Raw genomic sequence first — 18,334 nt, 5'->3', positions numbered from 1 at the left:
CAAAGACTTATAGTCTTTGGGGTTTGGCGATGGATATGTAGTGAGATATGGATATGTAGTGAGGGCCAGCCAACAAGGGCCAGCCAACGAAAGCATACAGGTCGTAGTGGTGGGTAGTATATGGGGCTTTGGTGATAAAATGGATGCCACTGTGATAGACTACATCCAGTTTGCTGAGTAGAGTGTTGGGGGCTATTTTGTAAATGACATCGCTAAAGTCAACGATCGGTAAGATAGTCAGTTTTACGATGGTATGTTTGGCGGCAAGAGTGTAAGAGGCTTTGTTGCGAAATAGGAAACCGATTCTAGATGTAATTTGGGATTGGAGATGTTTAATGTGAGTCTGGAAGGAGAGTTTACAGTCAAACCAGACACCTAGGTATCTGTTCCCTAGCTCTGTTCCCCGCTTCAGGATTAATGTTCGTTTGTCATTTTGTTACCTGGCAGCTTCATTAAATAGTACCCGCAAAACACCAGTCTCAACGTCAACAGTGAAGAGGCGACTCTCTTCTAGGCGGCCTTCTAGGCGCTGGCCTTCTAGGCGGAGTTGCAAAGAAAAAGCCATATCTCAGACTGGCCAATAAAAATAAACGATTAAGATGGGCAAAAGAACACAGACACAGGACAGAGGAACTCTGCCTAGAAGGCCTGTAACGGCTGATTTCCTCCTCTTCGTCTGAAGAGTAAGTGTCCATGTTTTAATATAATTAACTGAACACGACAAAAATATACAAAATAACAAAGTAACCTAACCGAAACAGTCCCATGTGGCACGAACACAGACACAGGAAACAAACACCCACAAACCAACAGTGAAAACAGGCAACCTAAATATGGTTCCCAATCAGAGACAATGCAAAACACCTGTCTCTGATTGAGAACCATATCAGGCCAATTGACAAACCTAAACATAGAAACACATAACATAGACTGCCCACCCCAACTCACGCCCTGACCATACTAACTAAAGACAAAACAAAGGAAAATAAAGGTCAGAACGTGACAAGGCCAGCATCCCGGAGTCGCCTTTTCACTGTTGGCGTTGAGACGGGTATTTGCGGGTACTATTTAATGATGCTGCCAGTTGAGGACTTGTAAGGTGTCTGTTTCTCAAACTAGACACTCTAATGTACTTATCCTCTTGCTCAATTGTGTCCCGGGGCCTCCCACTCCTCTTTCTATTCTGTTTAGAGACAGTTTCCGCTGTTCTGTGAAGGGAGTAGTACAGTGTTGTACGAGATCTTCAGTTTCTTGGCAATTTCTCGCATTGAATAGCCTTCATTTCTCAGAACAAGAATAAACTGACTAGTTTCAGAAGCAGGTTCTTTGTTTCTGGCCATTTTGAGCCTGTAATCGAACCCACAAATGCTGATGCTCCAGATATTCAACTAGTCTAAAGAAGGCCCGTTTTATTGCTTCTTTAATCAGGACAACAGTTTTCAGCTGTGCTAACATAATTGCAAAGGGTTTTCTAATGATCAATTAGCCTTTTAAAATGATAAACTTCGATTAGCTAACAAAATGTACCATTGGAACACAGGAGTGATGTTTGCTGATAATGGGCCTCTGTACGCCTATGTAGATATTTCATAAAAAATCTGCCGTTTCCAGCTACAACAGTCATTTACAACATTAACAATGTCTACACTGTATTTCTGATCAATTTGATGTTATTTTAATTGTCAAAAAATTTGCTTTTCTTTCAAAAACAATGACATTTCTAAGTGACCCAAACTTTTGAAATGTAGTGTACATATTCCGCCACCCCTTGTCTTAGCAGACGCCGCTGTTCTATCTTGCCGATACAGCTTATAACCAGCCAGCTGTATGTTGATAATATCGTCGTTCAGCCACGACTCCGTGAAGCATAAGATATTACCGTTTTTAATGTCCCGTTGGTAGTTTAATCTTCCTCGTAGGCTATCGATTTTATTTCCCAATGATTGCATGTTAGCTATGTCATGACGTTGGCCTGGGGGTAGGTTTATGACAGTCATAAATACCTCTTCCCCCCCTTTTTCCTCTCTCTACCCTACTGATGTGAAATTTGAAAACCCCTTGGTTAACATAGAGATTCTGGGAACATCAGAAGGTGGGGGGAAATGAACTATATTCTGGTAATCCGACCAACTGAACATATGCGGTGGTAATTAATGAATATGATGTCAGTTCTGTTGTCATCTGAGACATTCTCATCAATGACAGATTGACATAACCTCTACAGTGGAAAGTCTACACATCAGAGTTATCGGATTCACATGGAATTGTTGTTCAATTTAAATGTTTGAATATGAAATTATTCGTGATGGGATTAAATGTGATTTTAGCTTCTAAAATGTGAGAATTGGGTTTTCATGAGTGAATTAGGCCCGACTCAGTGGCCCGCCCACGTGAAGAGACATAGGTTGTAAGTTATGAAACACACCCCTTTTCTCCCTCCACTATATAAGCCCTTGACGAAAATGTAACCTCCTGTTCCAAGGATGTGAGGACGACGGTCCCTACGTTAAAAAGGACTAACATGTCAACTACAGAACTAAGCCAACATCAGCGTGAGCTTTGGTTGCGAATGGTATGAACTTTGAACTCTTATTCACTACAGAAGTGATACCTCCTAGACGTGGAGTTAGCAACAGCAGCTGCAAACGTAAATTAGGAAAGAACAGACCGAGTATCCCGTCTACTACACAACGACGTTACTACAACGTATTCAATTTACCAGCAGAGACATTCTTCAAAGGACAAAGGACTCGGTTGGGCAACACGGCCTTCCATCTACCACCAACCTACCGAAGCGCAGCTCAGAGTAAATATTTATTGCATTTTCCTTTTCCAAATGGGCGGTAATTTAGAATGCATAAGATACTGTATTTACGATAGCATGGCTTCTCCCTTGGTTCCTCAAGTCTTCCGGCTCTTTCACACAAACCCAGACCCCTTTTCTTTTGTGTAACCAGCTGTCATATCTGTTCCGCCCGCTAGGAACGTTTTCCTTTATGACATAATTTGTAATCAAGGTATGATTAATTCTGTGTATACGTATGTCATTCTGTGTGATTAGTTAGGTATTTAGTAAATAAATAATTAAACCCAATTTTGTATTGCTGATTCAACTTGTTAGCCAGGGTTCGTGAAGATAACCAAGAATTTACAACTTTCAGATGAGACTGAATTAAGGTGACGATTAATATTGACTGCTATTGATGTAAAATAATACTAGGTCTTTAAGAGTTTATTCGGAAGATAACAGCTCTATAAACATTATTTCGTGGTGCCCCGACTCTAGTTAATTACATTTACATGATTAGCTCAATCAGGTAATATTAATTACGGAGAAAGGATTTTATAGAATAGCATGTCATATCACTTAATCCGGCATAGTCAAAGACACGACAGCTAGTAGAACGGAAGGCAGTGGGGGTTTATTCGATCGCTTTCGAATTCTCAGAAGGCAGCCCGACCTATGTCCTCTCTTCACTCAAATGTCGGAATTTGGGCCTGTTCCTGGGAAAGCAGTATGTCTTTCACATCGGGCTCGTCGGACTCGTTAAGGAAAAAAAAAGCTTCTGCCAGTTCGTCAAATCAAATCAAATTTTATTTGTCACACATACACATGGTTAGCAGATGTTAATGCGAGTGTAGCGAAATGCTTGTGCTTCTAGTTCCGACAATGCAGTAATAACCAACAAGTAATCTAACCTAACAATTCCACAACTACTACCTTATACACACAAGTGTAAAGGGATACAGAATATGTACATAAAGATATATGAATGTGTGAGTGAATGAGTGATGGTACAGAACGGCATAGGCAAGATGCAGTAGATGATATAGAGTACAGTATATACATATACATATGAGATGAGTAATGTAGGGTATGTAAACATTATATTAAGTGGCATTGTTTAAAGTGGCTAGTGGTACATTTTTACATAATTTCCATCAATTCTCATTATTAAAGTGGCTGGAGTTGAGTCAGTATGTTGGCAGCGGCCGCTAAATGTTAGTGGTGGCTGTTTAACAGTCTGATGGCCTTGAGATAGAAGCTGTTTTTCAGTCTCTCGGTCCCTGCTTTGATGCACCTGTACTGACCTCGCCTTCTGGATGATAGCGGGGTGAACAGGCAGTGGCTTGGGTGGTTGTTGTCCTTGATGATCTTTATGGCCTTCCTGTGACATCGGGTGGTGTAGGTGTCCTGGAGGGCAGGTAGTTTGCCCCCGGTGATGCGTTCTGCAGACCTCACTACCCTCTGGAGAGCCTTACGGTTGTGGGCGGAGCAGTTGCCGTACCAGGCGGTGATACAGCCCGACAGGATGCTCTCGATTGTGCATCTGTAGAAGTTTGTGAGTGCTTTTGGTGACAAGCCGAATTTCTTCAGCCTCCTGAGGTTGAAGAGGCGCTGCTGCGCCTTCTTCACAACGCTGTCTGTGTGGGTGGACCAATTCAGTTTGTCCGTGATGTGTACACCGAGGAACTTAAAACTTTCCACCTTCTCCACTACTGACCCGTCGATGTGGATAAGGGGGTGCTCCCTCTGCTGTTTCCTGAAGTCCACAATCATCTCCTTTGTTTTGTTGACGTTGAGTGTGAGGTTATTTTCCTGACACCACACTCCGAGGGCCCTCACCTCCTCCCCGTAGGCCGTCTCGTCGTTGTTGGTAATCAAGCCTACCACTGTAGTGTCATCCGCAAACTTGATGATTGAGTTGGAGGCGTGCATGGCCACGCAGTCGTGGGTGAACAGGGAGTACAGGAGAGGGCTCAGAACGCACCCTTGTGGGGCCCCAGTGTTGAGGATCAGCGGGGTGGAGATGTTGTTACCTACCCTCACCACCTGGGGGCGGCCCGTCAGGAAGTCCAGGACCCAGTTGCACAGGGCGGGGTCGAGACCCAGGGTCTCGAGCTTGATGACGAATTTGGAGGGTACTATGGTGTTAAATGCTGAGCTGTAGTCGATGAACAGCATTCTCACATAGGTATTCCTCTTGTCCAGATGGGTTAGGGCAGTGTGCAGTGTGGTTGCGATTGCGTCGTCTGTGGACCTATTGGGTCGGTAAGCAAATTGGAGTGGGTCTAGGGTGTCCGGTAGGGTGGAGGTGATATGGTCCTTGACTAGTCTCTCAAAGCACTTCATGATGACGGAAGTGAGTGCTACGGGGCGGTAGTCGTTTAGCTCAGTTACCTTAGCTTTCTTGGGAACAGGAACAATGGTGGCCCTCTTGAAGCATGTGGGAACAGCAGACTGGGATAAGGATTGATTGAATATGTCCGTAAACACACCAGCCAGCTGGTCTGCGCATGCTCTGAGGACGCGGCTGGGAATGCCGTCTGGGCCTGCAGCCTTGCGAGGGTTAACACGTTTAAATGTTTTACTCACCTCGGCTGCAGTGAAGGAGAGCCCGCAGGTTTTGGTAGCGGGCCGTGTCAGTGGCACTGTATTGTCCTCAAAGCGAGCAAAAAAGTTATTTAGCCTGTCTGGGAGCAAGACATCCTGGTCCGTGACGGGGCTGGTTTTCTTTTTGTAATCCGTGAACAGAATGACTTGAGTTCCTGTATGTTGTTATGATCACACCACGTCTCGTTAATCATAACCCCCGCCCCTCTTCTTACCAGAAAGATGTATGTTTCTGTCGGCGCGATGCGTGAAGAAACCAGCTGGCTGCACCGACTCCGTTAGCGTCTCTTGAGTTAGCCATGTTTCCGTGAAGCAGAGGACGTTACAATCCCTGATGTCTCTCTGGAATGTTACCCGTGCTCGGATTTCATCAACCTTATTGTCAAGAGACTGGACATTGGCGAGTAGTATGCTAGGGAGTGGAGCGCGATGTGCCCGTCTCCGAAGCCTGACCAGGAGACCGCTACGTTTGCCCCTTTTACGGCGTCGCATAGGGTCGCCGGCTGGGATCAGATCCATTGTATTGGGTGGAAGGCAAAACACTGGATCCGTTTCGGGAAAGTCATATTCCTGGTTGGAACGATGGTGAGTTGACGTTAATCTTATATTCAGTAGTACCTCCCGACTGTATGTAATGAAACCTAAGATTACCTGGGGTACCAATGTAAGGAATAACACATAAAAAAACAAAATACTGCATATTTTCCAAGGAACGCGAAGCGAGGCGGCCATCTTGGTCGGAGCCGGAAGTCCGTGGTGAGTAATCACTGTTCTGATGTCCAGAAGTTATTTTAAGTCATAAGTGACGGTAGCAGCAACATTATGTAAAAAAACGAACAACAAAACAGTTGGTTAGTAAAACGTCAGCCATCTTCTCCAGCGCCATGATACAGACTAGTCTCCCTCTGAAAGGCTTTTTACACTACTGAGCCAGACCTGGCTGAGCCAAACCTGTCAGTATTTGTAATGTACTGAGCTGGCCTTGTTACGCCTCCACCCTAGTAGCTGGAACTGTGCTGAAAGGGACAATGTGAAAAGATCTGAGCTAGCAGAGTTTGATAAGGGTCAACATGACTTTGTGAACAGGGTATTAGTATTCAACCATCTGGAACACCAAGTAGAGCCTCAACACAAGTCAGGATTGAAACACAAGAGTCAGATGCCCTGTCAGACACTATGCTAGGGTCACATATGCTATCTGTCTCTTTCTGAGACAATTACACTATTTCTCGGAGGCCTACTGGTGTGTGTGCGTGCGTGCGTGTGTGCCTGTGTGTGTGTTAATTTCTGAGTGTGCGTGTTTCTGTCTGTCTGTCTGTCTGTCTGTCTGTCTGTCTGTCTGTCTGTCTGTCTGTCTGTCTGTCTGTCTGCCTGTCGGTCTGTCGGTCTGTCGGTCTGTCGGTCTGTCGGTCTGTCGGTCTGTGTGTGGTGTGCTTGTTAGAACCCCCCAGTGCAGGCCCTATCCCGATAGCCTTTCCACATACTGAATACTATCTATAATCACATCTAATTGAAGTAGTCGTGGGAGAGCCTGAAGGCAAGAGAGAATGTGAAGAAGGAGTACAAGAGAGAAAGGAGAGTTTTGAAGAATGGAGACAGCCATAGGGAAAGTAATTAAGTCGAGACTTAAAAAGGTATGATTAGATTATGTATGTGGCCCAAATGGCACCCTATTGGGCTCTGGGCAAAAGAAGTGCACTACATATATATATATATATATATATATATATATATATTGGGGCGACAGGTAGCCTAGGGGTTAGAGCGTTGGGCCAGTAAACGAAATGTGCTGCTTCCTAATATCCTGGGATTATAGGAGAGGATGTTAGCATGCACACACACACACACACAGCCACACACACACACACACAGCCACACACACACACACACACACACACACACACACACACACACACACACACACACACACACACACACACACACACACACACACACACACACACACACACACACACACACACACACACACTAACTACAGGTTAGGAAGTAAGACTGTTCAGACTTTTCTATGCGGGCCCTGCTCAAAAGTAGTGCACTTTATAGGGAACATGTTACCATTTGGGAGGCACCCAATGTGTCTTGATGTTTGACATTGACTTAGTAGATGCTCCAATTTATAATAACTGTCATTACTATTAAGAAAAATCCTTGTAATTCTGACAGGCAGGTTGATGTTGCAATTTCAGCCTAGAGAGCAAGCAAGAGTTAGATATAATTTCCAAGTAATTTCAGGCTTTTTCCCAAACTACCAAATAATGGAATCTTGCCAGATAAGATGAAAGTCTGAAGTGTCTAAACAACAACCAAAGTATTGATCTCATCATGAAAAATAACATAATTACTGAAACCAGTTGGTTATATTCTGGTTAAATGACTTTTTCTGAACCAGAAAAACAGTTTAAGCATCAGCTTTGACACAGAGCCCGTTAGGTCTCAGACTAAGTCCAGAGGTCCAGACTAAAGAATTCTTCAAGGTTGCTGTTTTATTGTAGTTAGTTTTGGACAAGCTACAGTCAAGCCACACACACACACACACACACACACACACACACACACACACACACACACACACACACACACACACACACACACACACACACACACACACACACACACACACACACACACACACACACACACACACACACACACACGCACACACACACACACACACACACACACACTTATGCACATTCAACACATTAACACACTTTAAAGATAGCACACACACTTGACAGGCACAGAGTATTATAAAGAACTGGCACTTTTTCTGAATAGCATTTGGCTTGTCTGGAAGAAAGCAATGCTTTGTGTGTTTATAATTCCATTCCCCTGGGACTGGGGAGTTGTAGAGTAGAAAAGTAAACCTGACAGGTCCGCTAGGTGTGTGTGTGTATGTGTCTGTCTGCCTGCTTGTGTGTGTGTGTGTGTGTGTGTGTGTGTGTGTGTGTGTGTGTGTGTGTGTGTGTGTGTGTGTGTGTGTGTGTGTGTGTGTGTGTGTGTGTGTGTGTGTGTGTGTGTGTGTGTGTGTGTGTGTGTGTGTGTGTGTGTGTGTGTGTGTGTGTGTGGCATGACTGTAGCTTGTCCAACACTAACTACAATAAAACAGCAACCTTGAAGAATTCTTTAGTCTGGACCTCTGGACTGATGCCAAGTTATGATTGGACTATTTTCAGAATTGCTCAATGGTGAGAAATATGCCGTGGGCCCTGGTCAAAAGTAGTGCACTATATAGGCAATATGGTGCCTTTAGGGATCCATACTGTCACACCCTGATCTGTTTCACCTGTCCTCCCCCCCCCCCCCCCCCCCCACAGGTGTCGCTTGTTTTCCCCAGTGTATTTATCCCTGTGTTTCCTGTCTCTCTGTACCAGTGTATTTATCCCTGTGTTTCCTGTCTCTCTGTACCAGTGTATTTATCCCTGTGTTTCCTGTCTCTCTGTACCAGTGTATTTATCCCTGTGTTTCCTGTCTCTCTGTGCCAGTTCGTCTTGTATGTCCAAGTCAACCAGCGTTTTTCCCCGTTCTCCCGCCTTTGCTATTCTCCTTTTTCTAGTCCTCCCGGTTTTGACCTTTGCCTGTTTCTGGACTCTGTACCCGCCTGCCTGACCATTCTGCCTGCCTTGACTTCGAGCCTGCCTGCCACTCTGTACCTCCTGGACTCTGAACTGGTTTTGACCTTTTGCCTGTCCATGACCATTCTCTTGCCTACTCATTTTTGGATTATTAAACATCTAAGACTCCAACCATCTGCCTCCTGTGTCTGCATCTGCGTCTCACATTGTGTTATGATACATAACAGGTAATTAGCTGCTGGGCTGAGTTCCATGAGTTCCAGTTCCATGAACTGTCTGAGTTCTTGTCAGGCAAATAAGTGGCCACGTTTCAAGCTGACTACATTGCAGACGCCTGCTAGATCTCTTAACGCCTGGATAGGTCGATGATGTGGCATGCAACCATTAGTTACCAATGTAGTCTAGTTGCAGGCATTTCCCCAAAGGACCAAATAAAAGAATCTTGGCGCTCAAGAGGAAAGTACTGTATTAAGTTTAAATATGAATATTTACATCACTGAACTGTTTTACTGCATGCCTAACAAGTTCCCTTTATTTTCATCTTGCAATGTTCTGATTAGAAATGAACTGTTACTGTAGCTAACGTCTCTAAATGGAAAAACTGGCACAACATTTATATCAGGAGTAGGATGCTCACGTATTACAGTGAAAAAAATCTGAAAGCAATACAGTGACTCCTCTGATTGTCTTGTTACTATCTCTGCATAGAGAGAACGGTGCTCAGGCGATAGGGGTTAGATTCTACTTGTTCAGCTAAGGAATCATCATGTTTTTTTACCGTGAACAAAGTTACAATATGTACATTACCGCCTATTCAGGATCTTTGTGTTACACACTACCCAGTGTCATGATCTATGTGTTCCAGAAATTATATATTTTTTACAGCATACGCCGATTTATAGGCCTACAATATAATAATTAATATATTTTGCTTTGACATGCACACCCACTTACGGTGAGTGATGATGAGGTTAGGGAATAGCAGCGTATGCACACTAGGGGACGCAGTGGTCACCTTGACATGATAGGACTGATGGAAACCTTCCCTACCTCTTAACTCCAAAATGTTATTAAACCACTTCCAGGATTCCCCCCTTAACAAGCTTATAAATCTAATTGCATCCTTGGAGGGCAAATTCATTTATTTTCTGTGGTAGAAAAAATTAACAAAGGGGCTTTTCGCCAACCCCAGTAAATCAGATTACAGTTCAGTATTGGCCCGTCTACAATAACTGATGGGTTTTTGTCCGGGCGGCAGGGCACCGCTGTCTGACGAAAGCTCGACGCAGGGATCAGATGGACTGTCAGAGTTAATTTGAAACAAGAACGTTCTTTGTTGGACAAAACGCGCTGATGCAGGCCTAGTTCAAGTAATTGATTTCCTGTCAACACTCCAGTTCTAACAAAAAATCATAAGAATCACCTTGAGTTACTGAGTTAGTTACTTTTTATTCATGTATCCAGTGGCAATTTAGCATGTAAATCTTGGTGGGGCAAAAAAGAAAGAAAGGTGGATTGCATGCCAGCAAAGACACTACACAACACAACACTAAACAATACATTGCACTATAACGGTGATAAACGGTGCCCACAAACTGTTAGGGCCTACATAAAGATGTCCCAGCAGTCCCAACATCTTACCACTCCTACACCTGGTTATCAGCGGAGCCTTGTCTGGCAGTGAAACAGTTCATTCAGCCTCATTTACTGCCTTAAAAGAAACATAGCTGACATAGCTGACCTGCTTAAACTAATGTGGTTTCTAATAACAATTGAGATGTGCAAACTATGGCATAAGGGGACGACAAGCGGATAAGAGGCAATCCGTAATTTCGATTTAAGACAATTAACAAGCTAGGACGGACTTAAGGTTAGTCAATATAACTATTTGTTAAGCAAAATATGTACATCAACAGAATTCAGAACATGGGCCGTTCTTACAGTGTTCTTCCTGTACACCAAGTTAGAACCATAGGATAAATAAAGGGGGCATATAAGCAGACAATGAAAGCTCTTACAATATTCGATGATTACATTTGTCTAAAACAGGGTATAGGCTACAGTAGAACAGACAGAACAGTAGGCAAAATTAAGAGGGGTAATAGACCAAATTATTAGGGTGAGGCACATGGGCTACTAACATCTCACTACACAACATACACTTAGTATTACTTTATAGCTACACTATACATATCTACCTGGCATATTACATAATTTATGAAGCAGGATACAATACATTTCTGGACTCATATTGTTGTGCTCGGCTCACTTGAACAGGAAGGAGGCGCGGGGGTCCTCCGAGTTAGCAGTTGTTTTGAGCCAGGCACAAATCATGCTTCATTGAGAGCATGGCCAATGTTGAAAATGTATCATTTTAAACTTGGGAAAGAGCCCCATAATCCCATATTTGGGACCACACAGCCACTGTCATCGATTCCAAATCACTCGTTGAATTTGCGATTTCCAACTTGTGTAATGTTTATGTCCAACGGCCAATGAGCATGTTTTATCAATCATTTCTCTTCATTATTTATCTTCATAAGACAACGATTAAAAAGGATATGCCAGTAGATTGTCGACTTGATTCATGAGGATGGATGACTAGAATTTTCAATGTCTCCTCTTACACTTGGCAGTAACGTATGGTACCCATGAGTGACAAAACACTGAGCCAATCACGAAGCAACGCTCTGTATTTTCTGCTGGCTTGCCCCACCACCACAGAAAGCCCTGAGCTAGGCTGAAACACCTGCATGTTGGAGCTGCCTTACTCTAGAAAACAAAAAAGACACCATGTTTCTATGCGGCTTTATTAACTCAATGATATATATTATTTTTTACATTGTTTGCAAACTGATATGTGACACGTATTAATGCCAAAATAACATACAATACAGGCAAGCGCCCACTGCATGTATCACAAGTACGTATGTGTATGTGCAGAGGAAATGCTAATCCTGTGTTTCTATTTTGACCAGAGAACTCTCTGATATTATCAAAGCCAACATGTGTTTTCCCTTTTTACTGGATTGACAGATACTATAGGTTCACTTCAGTTCAGCGGCATAGGACCACTTTCAGCACCATGGACAACGCGTGTCAAGCGCATGCTTAGCACCATGGACATTGACCGCAAATGATCAACTTTCCACGGTCTCTGCACGTAGTGCAAAAATAAACGACCCGACGCTGACTGGAAATATATAAGATACTGCAACTAACATAACCTGTAAGAAGGGTAAATTTTCTCTAGTAGATGACGCTGAGGCCCATCCATGTGTATTCTGGTCGAGAGATGATCCATGGTTTGCTGTTATAGAATATTAAAAACATTTTGCTTCGTTTCAGAAGAGACAAAATAGATTTTATCTGGTGGGAATTGATAGTACTATGGAAATACAATCTCAAACTAAATGGTATCAAGAAGATATTATTTCTGGCAACGGTTGTAAAACCTTGATCTCACGTGTTAAACAGTATCATTAATTATAGAAAGAGAAGAAGGAGAGCGGTGCAGAAAGAAATTCTTTCTAATGGCTATACATACAGATAATTATGCACAGGTTTAAGTTTTCACTGTGGCTGAATAAGCTATTATTAACCATGTTTCTATTCAACCTTACGTCAGATAAAAAATGCCAGATAAAAAATGCCATGACAGGCCTGATGGAAACAGAACATTTGTCGGTAAACTTTCCAAATGTCGACAAAACAAAATACACTAGACAAGGTGGGATCTTTTTGCGTCGGTAAAATGAATTATGTGAGAAATATCGGTGGAAACGCTTTATTGTGCAAATATTGATTTAATAACCATCAAGTTATTAAATCAAGTAAACTTGGAGTGACGCGATGACATGTTGTGTGGTACTCCCACTACAACTCGTCGGGAAAGCATGCAGTTTATTAGGTTAACATATTAAATCAATTATGATTAACTTTACAGTGTGGTGAAAGTTCAAGGTGATGAGTTTGATGCTCATTTCCAATAAATATCGAGGGTCCTATTCTAGTGACATGATCATCGATGCTTTTCTGCAATTTGATAAATAAAAATAATCTAGCTATTTTGTTCATAATAATCTCGTCATGTAGACTGTATCTGCGAGCTGTTGTCTAGAGCAGGGCTTCACAAACTCGGTCCTTAATTTCAAAAGGTATTCTTATGTGCACTACGTCATCATGCACAGCTTTTTATCCGCAACAAGTCAATTTGATGTGAACACATCTCTGGTGCAAAAGTGTTTTTATGCAGATTTGAGAATATTCTCAAATCCAATTGGATTGAAACCTTGCTAGTGACACACATTTTTCTGAATAGACCCTTGACCCTGATCTTAAGTGTTGCTTCCACTTCATTGGCTCTCCAGCGCCAGAATGACAAATGAGATTCCAGATTCAACAGGATTCAACAGTCTCATCTCTCCGAGGGCCATTTTCCACACCATCGGGCTCGTCAAATCAGATCACGATCAATATTCCTATCCTATCCCACCCTCGTTCCACCCTCCCACTCTCACAGGCTTTACCAGCCATTATAACATGGCTGACATACTCCCAGGGTGGGACTTGGGACAGGCTTTGTATTGTAATTGTATTGTAAAAGCCAAATTAAAGGTTTTTTGAAAGTGACATAACAAGATGACTGATGTCCCCATATGTTCTCACTGCATGCCAAACTCAGCAAGAGCAGAAAGACAGTCTCCATTATCATTCCTCTGCCTCCCTTTCTCCCCTGTCTTGTAATGTGTGTGCTCCTTTCTCTCCTCTCTCCTTTACTCCTCTCTCCTCTACTCCTCTCTCCTCTCTCCTCTCCTCCTCTCTTCCTCTCCTCCTCTCTCTCCTCCTCTCTCCTCTGTCCTCTCCTCCTCTCTCCTCTCTCCTCCTCTCTCCTCTCTTCCTCTCCTCCTCGCTCTCCTCTCTCCTCTGTCCTCTCCTCCTCTCTCCTCTCCTGCTCTCTCGTCTCCTCTCCTCCTCCTCTCTGCTCTCCTCTTCTCCTCTCCCCTCTCCTTTCCTCCCCTCCTCTCCTTTCCCCTCCTCATATGCATTCATACATAGTAGGCTTCCCCCTCTCCTCTCACCTTTCCTACCTGTGTGCACGTGTCTCCTCTACCCTCCACCCTCCCAGTGTCCCCTGCAGCAAGACAGGCAGAACAGACCTGTGACAGTGAGTCAAGGGGTGTGTCCGAAATATCACCCTATTCCCTAGTGCACTACTTTGGACCAGAACCCTGAAATTAGTGCACTATTTAGAGAATAGGTTGCCATTAAGGATACAGACAGTGAGTCAGGGTTATGGTCTATGGCACCCTCTCACAGCACTTACAGTAATGACTAAACTGCAGCACATGTGCTCAATGTTTAACACCTCATCATCATTCTCCTCCTCCTTCTCCCTGTTTCCTCTCCTCCCTTTATCATCGTAATTATCACCGTCCTTCTTGTCCCCTTTCTCCTCTTCATTATGATTGTGTGTGCATGCATGCATGTGCGTGTGTGTGTGATTATAAAGTCTCTGTTTACTCCGATTAATTTAGCTAATGGTGCATGACTTAGTAGCAGGAGTCCCCATGGTATAGGTAAGGCAAGCCACATATTGAATTTGCGAGAGAGTGGAAAGAGCCGAGGGACTCCCTCTTTCCCAGTCAGAGTATGTTGCCTGTTGTGTGTTAAACATTGAGGAAACATCTGTAATAACAGACTCAGAGTAATTGGTTAGTTTGCCTAAGGGAAAGGGCAGACCCAAGGCAAGGCGCTGATTTTGACAGACAAGGTCCCTGTAAGGGAGAGCAAGGCTTTGGTGGTATATCCTGTATCTCTGCCATTATATCAGGCTTACTTTTAATTCCTTCTAAAATACTAAACACTTTCTTTTCTCTCCAGTCCGGTCCTGCTCTTCCCACCTCTCCTCTCCTTCCTCGTCTACTTCTCTCCTCTCCTCTCTGTGTGTCTTTACTTTTCATCCCTCACCTCCCTCCTCCTTTGTTCCTGTATCACACTGATTCTCCTTCCTCCTATGTCAGAGCCAGCATCCTGAGAAGAGCAGCAGAGAACTACCCAGGGAGCCTAGATTAATTGGATAATTGGTCTCAACGTTCTTTTGTTCTGTATTCTATCTCAATGGATATTCCCTAATTGGATTAGAAGTCGTATTATTTATACTCTTTACTATTAAGCAGCTCTGATCCCCAGTAATAGGCCTTATACTGAGAGAGATACACTATAGTGGCCTAAAGGGGTGAACTGATCTCCTGTCCAAGAGTTAAGTCACTTATGCAGCCTAGATCTCTAAGATCAATAAGAGGTCCATTCTTCAAAATACATATACAGTATATGGGTTATATAATATGGCAGAATGGGCAGTTCTCATTTCAATTTGCCATTAGCTGTAGATACATTTTCTAAAGTGAATATATAAAGGAAATTCCTGATGGGTAAAATGAAATATTTAATGACCAGGATCCATCTAAGTTTACATGACAGGATCAACACCTATGTATTTGTATTTGTAGTTATTGTGGATCTCCGTTAGCTGCTGCCAAAGCAGCAGCTACTCTTCCTGGGGTCCAGGAAGAGTTCCATAAGGTGTTTTTTTAATCTGTTTTTTAAATCTAATGTTACTGCTTGCGTCAGTTACTTTATGTGGAACAGAGTTCCATGTAGTCATGGCTCTATGTAGTACTGTGTGCCTCCCATAGTGTCACGTTCTGTCCTTATTTCTTTGTTTTAGTATGGTCAGGGCGTGAGTTGGGTGGGTTATCTATGTTGGTTTTTCTATGTTGGTTTTTGCGTTTGGCCTGGTATGATTCTCAATCAGAGGCAGGTGTCGTTAGTTGTCTCTGATTGAGAATCATACTTAGGTAGCCTTTTTCCACCTGTGTTTCGTGGGTGTTTATTTTCTGTCTTTGTGTAATTCACCAGACAGGACTGTTTCGTTTCGTGTCATTCTCGTTTATCGTTAGTTTTGTTGTTTTGTTCGAGTTTCGTTTTCATTAAAAGGCATAATGAATACTTACCACGCTGCACCTTGGTCCTCCTCTCTTTCGCCCGCACCAAGAACGTTACACATAGTCTGTTCTGGACTTGGGGACTGTGAAGAGACCTCTTGTGGCATGTCTTGTGGGGTATGCATGGGTGTCCGAGCTGTGTGCCAGTAGTTTAGACAGATAGCTCGGTGCATTCAACATGTCAATACCTCTCATAAATAAAAGTAGTGATGAAGTCAATCTCTCCTCCACTTTTAGCCAGGAGAGATTGACATTCATATTATTAATATTAGCTCTCTGTGTACATCCAAGGGCCAGCCTTGCTGCCCTGTTCTGAGCCAATTGCAATTTTCCTAAATCCATTTTTGTGGCACCTGACCACACGACTGAACAGTAGTCAAGGTGCGACAAAACTAGGGCCTGTAGGACCTGCCTTGTTGATAGTGTTGTTAAGAAGGCAGAGCATCACTTTATTACAGACAGACTTCTCCCTATCTTAGCTACTACCGCATCAATATGTTTCGACCATGACAGTTTACAATCTAGTGTTACTCCAAGCAGTTTAGTCATCTCAACTTGCTCAATTTCCATATTATTTATTACAAGATTTAGTTGAGGTTTAGGGTTTGGTGAGTGTTTTATTCTAACTACAATGCTTTTAGTTTTAGAAATATTTAGGGATCACTTATTCCTTGCCACCCACTCTGAAACTAACTGCAGCTCTTTGTTGAGTGTTGCAGTCATTTCAGTCGCTGTAGTAGCTGACATGTATAGTGTTGAGTCATCCGCATACATAGAAACTCTGGCTTTACTCAAAGTCAGTGGCATGTCGTTAGTATAAATTGAAAAAAGCAAGGGGCCTAAACAGCTACCCTGTGGAATTTATGATTCTAACTGGATTATATTTTATAGGCTTCCATTAAAGAACACCCTCTGTGTTCTGTTGGACAAGTAACTCTTTATCCACATTATACCAGGGGGTGTAAAGCCATAACATACGTTTTTCCAGCAGCAGACTGATCAATAATGTCAAAAGCTGCACTGAAGTCTAAAAAGACAGCCCCCACAATCATGTTATCATCAATTTCTCTCAGCCAATCATTTGTGTAAGTGCTGTGCTTGTTGAGTGTCCTTCCTTATAAGCATGCTGAAATTCTGTTGTCTATTTGTTTACTGTAAAACAGCATTATATCTGGTCAAACACAATTTTTTCCAGAAGTTTACTATGGGTTGGTAAACAGGCTGATTGGTCGGTTATTTGAGCCAGTAATGGGGGCTTTACTATTCTTGGGTAGTGGAATGACTTTAGCTTCCCTACAGGCCTGAGAGCACACGCTCTCTAATAGGCTTAAATTGAAGATGTGGCAAATAGGAGTGGCAATATCATCTTCTATTATCCTCAGTAATTTTCCACCTACATTGTCAGACCCTGGTGGCTTGTCATTGTTGATAGACAACAATCATTTTTTCACCTCTTCCACACTGATTTTATGGAATTCAAAAGTACATTTCTTGTCTTTCATAATTTGGTCCGATATACTTGGATGTGTAGTGTCAGCGTTTGTTGCTTGCATGTCATCCATAAGTTTGCCTATCTTGCCAATGAAATAGTCATTCAAGTAGTTTGCAATATCAGTGGGCTTTGTGATGAATGAGCCTCAATAAATGAAGGAGCCGAGTTGGCTTTTTTTTCACAAAATGTCATTTAAGGTGCCCCAAAGCTTTTTACTATCATTCTTTATATAATTTATCTTTGTTTCATAGTGTAGTTTATTTATTTATTTAAATTTGGGAGCCATATTTAGGTAGCCTGTTTTCCTTTGTGTTTTGTGGGTGGTTGTTTCCTGTGTCTGTGTTTGCACCTTACGGGACTATTTCGATTTTCGTTTGTTCATTTCACTTTGTTATTTTGTATTTTTGTTGTCTTCAGTTTTATATATTAAAATGGACACTTACCACGCTGCACATTGGTCCGATATCTCTTACTCCTCGTCAGAAGAGGAGGAAAGTCGTTACAGAACCACGCACCAAAAAAGGACCAAGCAGCGTGGTATCGGGCAGCTGCAGAAATCTCTGGACTCATGGACATGAGAGGAGATTCTGGACGGAGAAGGACCTTGGGCACAGGCTGGGGAATATCGCCGTCCCAAGGCAGAGCTGGAGGCAGTGAAAGCCTAGCGGCAGTGGTATGAGGAGGCAGCACGGCAGCGCGGCTGGGACGAGAGGCAGCCCCAAACATTTCTTGAGGGGGGGCACACGGGGAGTGTGGCTAAGTCAGGTAGGAGACCTGAGCCAACTCCCCGTGCTTACCGTGGAGAGAGAGTGACCGGGCAGGCACCGTGTTACGCGGTGAAGCG

Source organism: Salvelinus alpinus, chromosome 7 (assembly GCF_045679555.1).
Source record: "Salvelinus alpinus chromosome 7, SLU_Salpinus.1, whole genome shotgun sequence".
Taxonomy (NCBI): Eukaryota; Metazoa; Chordata; class Actinopteri; order Salmoniformes; family Salmonidae; genus Salvelinus; species Salvelinus alpinus.
The sequence above is the reverse complement of the archived record's forward strand: the minus strand, read 5'-3'. Positions refer to the sequence as shown.